The following is a 6,000-nucleotide window of genomic DNA, read 5'->3' as shown; positions in this document are numbered from 1 at the left end:
CGTTGTCAATAAATAAAGTAAAAAGTCTTTGTCCTGGCGTTTCAGGTTCTCCACAATACAGCACCAATTTGCTCTCTAGCTGATATCTGAGCCCTCCACTCCGGCTGCACTGGGTTTCTCATTGCTCCCAAAATAAACAGGGCTGATTCCCTTCTTCCATAATCTTGTTTATGCTATGGTTCTCTAGATGTTCCCATGCAAGAAGTCTGTGGAAAAACACAACTCCTCAACAAACCCCTCCAGATCTGTCCTGCCCAAATAGCTTTTCCTATGACTATGCAGAGCAGGGCTTCTCAGTCTCAGCATTACCAACATTTTGGTCCAGGTGGATTTTTGTGTGGCAACACTCATGGCTTCTATCACTGTATATCTGTACAAATTATCTTATAGTAACAAATGTGATAACTGTCTCTGGGTATTGTCAGATGTCTCCTGCGGGGGGCCAAAGTTACCCTTAGATGTTACAGATCATTACTGTGTGGTCAATCACATGGCATTTTAAAATATTTCATATGTATATGACTTGTCTCTAACTGCATTGCCTTAGTACAGGTACCATGTCTTAACTACTTTTGAGTCTCAGAAGATTACAGTAGTGAACTCACCTTAAGTATCTAAAATTTAAAAGTCATGAATCTCTGAAAGTTAGAACGAATATGAGTCATACTATTTGATAAAGTCTCATTTTAAAAAAAATGTGGGAACTCTGAACCCAAAAAGTCAAGCCACTGGCCCATGATGGAAATGTATTGGTTAGAGTTGTTCTATTTTCAATCAGGAAATACTAATGCTGTTCTAGATCTCTTCTCATTGAGTCCATCAAGACAAAATCAGTTAAATACACATAAGCTGAGTAAACAACCTCCTGTATTTCAGTGAAGTTTATATTAGTACTCAGTTTTAATCATGTGCATATATTTTAGAAATACTTACATTTTATCTTTAATGAAAATAATTATTCTGCAGTTATAGTGTATAGAAAATGAACCCAATCCCTAAGTTTAAGAGTATAAAGTTTAGCATGTAAAGGGATGTGATCTTCAGTATTTTTACACATGTCTTTAAAAGGTTTATTCTTCAAATAAATACATAAAACTACAGGTCAAAGGAAACATTGTCCTGCTGCTTTCACAGCCCCAGTACCTGACAAAAATATTTGATAACTGTTCAATTAGAGATAGAATAAATACTTCCTTTAGCTTATTCTGAGGAAAAAATTTAGCAAAAATTTAAATCCTATAAATTTCAAAGTTTTAGATAAATTCAGTATCAATGTGTTGTAAAATACTTAAGCAATGCGAACTTTTAAAAATACTCAAGTCAAGGATGGGCATGGTGGTACACACCTTAAATCCTACTAGTAAGGCAGAGGTAGGAGGATCCCTGTGAGTTCAAGGCTACCCTGAAACTCCATAGTGAATTCTATGTCAGCCTGGGCTAGAATGAAACATGAAACCCTACCTTGAGAAACCAAAGACACTTTTAATATATATATATATATATATATATATATATATATATATGTGTGTGTGTGTGTGTGTGTGTGTGTGTGTGTGTGTGTGTGTGTGTGTGTATACACACACACACACACACACACACATCAAGTCAAGTTGGAGAGATTGCTTAGCAGTGACCAGTGCTTGCTTTCAAACCCTGATGGCCCAGGTTTAATTCCCCAGTATGCATGTAAAGCCGGATGCACAAAGCAGTGAATGCATCTAGAGTTCATTTGCAGTGACAGGAGGCCGGGGAGTGCCCATTCTTCCTTTCTCTCCTTCCCTCCCTCTTTCTTTCTCTTTTCTTGTCTCAAATAAACAAATAATTTTAAAAAAATAGTGAAGTTTAGACCCTTGCAGGGTCAAAACTCACCAAAGCAGAAAATCAGCGGTTGCCAAGAGCTCAACACTAAAGGAGACTTCTAACATAACCTCCAAGGCTCAGGGAACATTGAGGAGAATGGGATAGAAAAGGGGGCAGAAAGGATGAACCAACCACAGGGTGGGAGATATATCTGAGAAACTGTCTCTTTCCCCACAACAGAAAATAGCTGGTGCATTCATGACCCAACAAAGATTAATGATACCTCCACTGAAAAGGACTCTCAGTGGAATTGAGAAAGGAGAAAAAGGACAAAAGAGGCATTGGATGAGAGCACAACCATCTTGGAGTATGTTCATATATTAAAGTTCTCAATAAAAATTATTTTTAAAAAGATAAGTGGTTATATTTTCATGATTAACCTTTCTTATATCCCCTTATATCCCATCTAAGAGAATAATAAAATGCATTCCTATAAAGATAGTGAAGTCAAATGTTTAAATTAAAATATGTGTGCTGTCACCAAAGCATTATTAAGGGAGAAAATCTCATCACTAAATACCCATAGTAGAAAAGAGTAATCTTGAATTTGTGGATTTAGTTTCCACCTTAACAACACAGAAATAGAGCAAATGAAACTCAAAGTGACAGAGAAAGTAGTAAAACTCAGAATAGAGATCAACAGTTATAAAGAATAAAATCAGAGAATATTAATAAATTAAAAACTGTTTCCTTAAAATGGTCAAATTGATTTTTAAAAAATCACTAAGGAAGAAATATATCTCCCTGCATATAATCCTCCAGAAAGTGGGAAAGATTATTTTCAGTCCATATTAAGAGGCCAGCATTACTCTGATAACACCAAATAAAGACACTATGAAAAAAACTAAGTTTTCAAGAAAACAGATAGCAATAATACAGGAAAGGGAAATATGTTATAACCAAGGCTATTTATCCTAGGAATGCAAACAACTTTAAATTTTGAAAATCTATCAATTATATTCACAGTATTAACAACAACAACAAAAATATATGACAGGGCTGGAGAGATGGCTTAATGGTTAAGGTGTTTGCATGTGAAGCCTAAGGATCCAGGTTCGATTCTCCAGGTCCCACGTAAGCCAGATGCACAAAGTGGCACATGCATCTGGAATTTGTTTGCAGTGGATAGAGGCCCTGGTGTGCCCATTCTTTCCCTCCCTCACCTCATCTCAAAGAAATAAATAATAAACATTAAAAATATTTAAAGAACCATATGCAAATATTGACAAAAACAGCATTTCATTGTATCCAGTATCAATCACTGAATGTTAAAAAAAATCTTGCACTGGAGAGATGGCTTAGCAGTTAGGCCTGTGAAGCCTAAGGACCCTGGTTCAAGGCTCAATTCCCCAGGACCCACGTTAGCCAGATGCACAAGGGGGCACAAGCATCTGGAGTTTGTTTGCAGTAGCTGGAAGCTTTAGAGCACCTGTTTTCTCTCTCTCTCTCTGCCTCCCTCTCCCTCTCTCTCTGTCACTCTCAAATAAATAAATAAAAATGAAAAAAAAATTAAATCTTAACAAGCTCATAATTTAAGAGAACTTCTTTAGTCTGAAAAGTCTCTGTACCTAAGCTTGTACATAATGGCAAAAGGCATTTTTAAGATCAAGAATAAGACAAAAATACTTTCTATATCTACTTAACACTGTGCTAGAGGTTTGCTCAATGCAGCGAGGCCAGATAAATGATAGACATCCAAACTCAAAAAATAGAATACTGTTTTTACCAACACAATGTAAGCATTTACGTAGAAAATCAGCAACAATTAGCTAAGTTACAAGATATAAAGAATGAGTTTAGAATAGTATAAGATACACCAATATGGAAAAAAATCACTTACATTTCTGTATACTAAAATGAACAACAGAAACTGAAAACTTAAAAACATATCATTTGGGCTGGAGAGATGGCACAGCAATTAAGGCACTTGCTAGCAAAGCCAAAGGACCCAGGTTCCATTCTCCAGTACCCATGTAAAGCCAGATTCACAAGGTGGCACATGCACCTGGATTTCATTTGCAGTGGCTAGAGGTCCTATTGTGCCCATTCTATTTCTTTCTTCTCTTTCTCAAAAAAAAAAAAAAAAAAAAAAAAAAAAAATATATATATATATATATATATATATATATATATACACACACACACATATATATGTATATATTTGTATATATATATATTTATATATACTGTATATATATATATATTTATTTATTTATATATACATATGTATGTATGTATATATAAAATTTACATGGGCTGAGAAGGTGGTTTAGTGGTTAAAGGGACTTTCTTGCAAAGCCTGCTGGCTTCTATCCAATTCATCAGCACCCATGTAATGGCAGATGGTTTATTTCCAGCTTCAGTAGTTCCTAGTATGTTCATGAGTGCATACATGCACATGCACACATACACACACAAGTGTATTTTCAAATAATAAAAGTATCATTCACAATACAGTCATCATACATGACATACTTAAAGATAAATCCAGTGAAGAAAAGCACAATTGTCATGTGCTTCAAAATACTGCCAAGAGAAATTAAAACTCTAAAACACCATGTTCATGGGTCAGATGACTCAATGTTGTTGTTAATTTCCTCCAAAACCATTAATAAATTAAAAGTTCCAGGAATAAAAGAAAAATTGGAAGCTGATAGGTATGTTTATATTTTTCTTGTAATGATTTTCACATACATCAGAAGTCATAAAATTGGGTGTCTATAGCTTATTGTATGTCAATTAAACTTGAAAAAACTGTTATAGATAAATATAATTTTCAGCAAAATGCTAATATGCATCAAAACTTTAAATATATTAACATGTTGGGTTCAGAATTCATATTTGGGGGATCTGGTCCAGTAAGACATGGCCAATTGAAGACAGAGTTACTTGTTCCCTAACCACACTTTACTAAAAGGGCACTTATAAAATTTATGAGCACAGCACAAGGCGGTAACCTCAAAGAGAAGAGAGCTGGAGAAAAGACAACTGGAAAGCTTTTGAAGTCTGGAAATGGTGATGACTGATTTAGCACACCACAAAAGGCAAAAGAGAGGCCAATGTCTGCAATGAGGTGGTCTTACATGCCTGCTGACTGAGTGTACTAAACCTAGGAATTGGAGGCTCTGGAGAGCTGTCAGAGAAGAGGTGGAGGGTCCACTACATGCCTCAGACCTCCTTTTGGCCCCTGTGCATCTGGATAACAGACCTCCTGCCACCATTAACGTCAAGAGATGCACCCTATGGAGAAGCCAATGCTGAGACCCTACGTCTCCCGGCCAAGCTGAGAGTGGGTTCCATGCTGAAAACCATGTAAGTGGAGGTGTACATGTGACAGAAAGGGCCCAGAACTCCTTCCATGCACTAAGCAAGCTAATACATCTCAAATTTTTCATCTAAGAAAACTGATTATCTCAGAATTTAAAAAAATAAAATGTAAGCCTCTGAAAATGAGCTCAGTGAGTGAAACAGTCCAGGCTGAGTGTAGTGTAATGAACTCTGTTATTCAAATTATTGTGGCACAACGCTTAGAGACACATGTACACATATGCATCTGTTACTTCTCACTTGCTGTCTACTGCATAATTCTTAACATGAGTGGACTTGGTGGGGGGGGGAAACAACACCTGACATCAGAGAAAATCTGAGAACCAGAAACAAAGCAGAGCAAATGACACTATCTCCAGAGAGCAGAAGCAAGCCCTGAACTAAAAGAGGGAAAAAGACAAATAAATAAAACTAAAAATTTTTTAACTCTCATAAAGAAAGCAAAGGAGCTTTAATAATATCAAAAACCATACAGAAAGTTTTAAATTTTTTCTAAGAAATTACAAGGGGAAACCATAGAAGTAATAGAAGAAAGGTGCAAATAATAGTATATCAATATACGGGAACTTCAGCAAAACTGTAAGGGTTTGAGAAATAGAAACGTAAAATAGTGGAGAAAAATGAAATTCAACAAGTTAGTTAGTTCATCCCTGAGCTGAGAAAAAAAAAAAAAAACATCATGCCCAGCTGAAAGGGCTGGCCCACGGACCAAGTGAGTAAGTAAAGTAAAAAGCAGCAGCAACTGCCTGTAACTACAAGCTTCACCAGACAAGAGCAGTGATGCAGATATCATGTTGCTAACTTGCTCAAGTA

Source organism: Jaculus jaculus, chromosome 4 (assembly GCF_020740685.1).
Source record: "Jaculus jaculus isolate mJacJac1 chromosome 4, mJacJac1.mat.Y.cur, whole genome shotgun sequence".
In the NCBI taxonomy this organism is placed as follows: Eukaryota; Metazoa; Chordata; class Mammalia; order Rodentia; family Dipodidae; genus Jaculus; species Jaculus jaculus.
Note: the sequence above shows the minus strand (reverse complement) of the source record.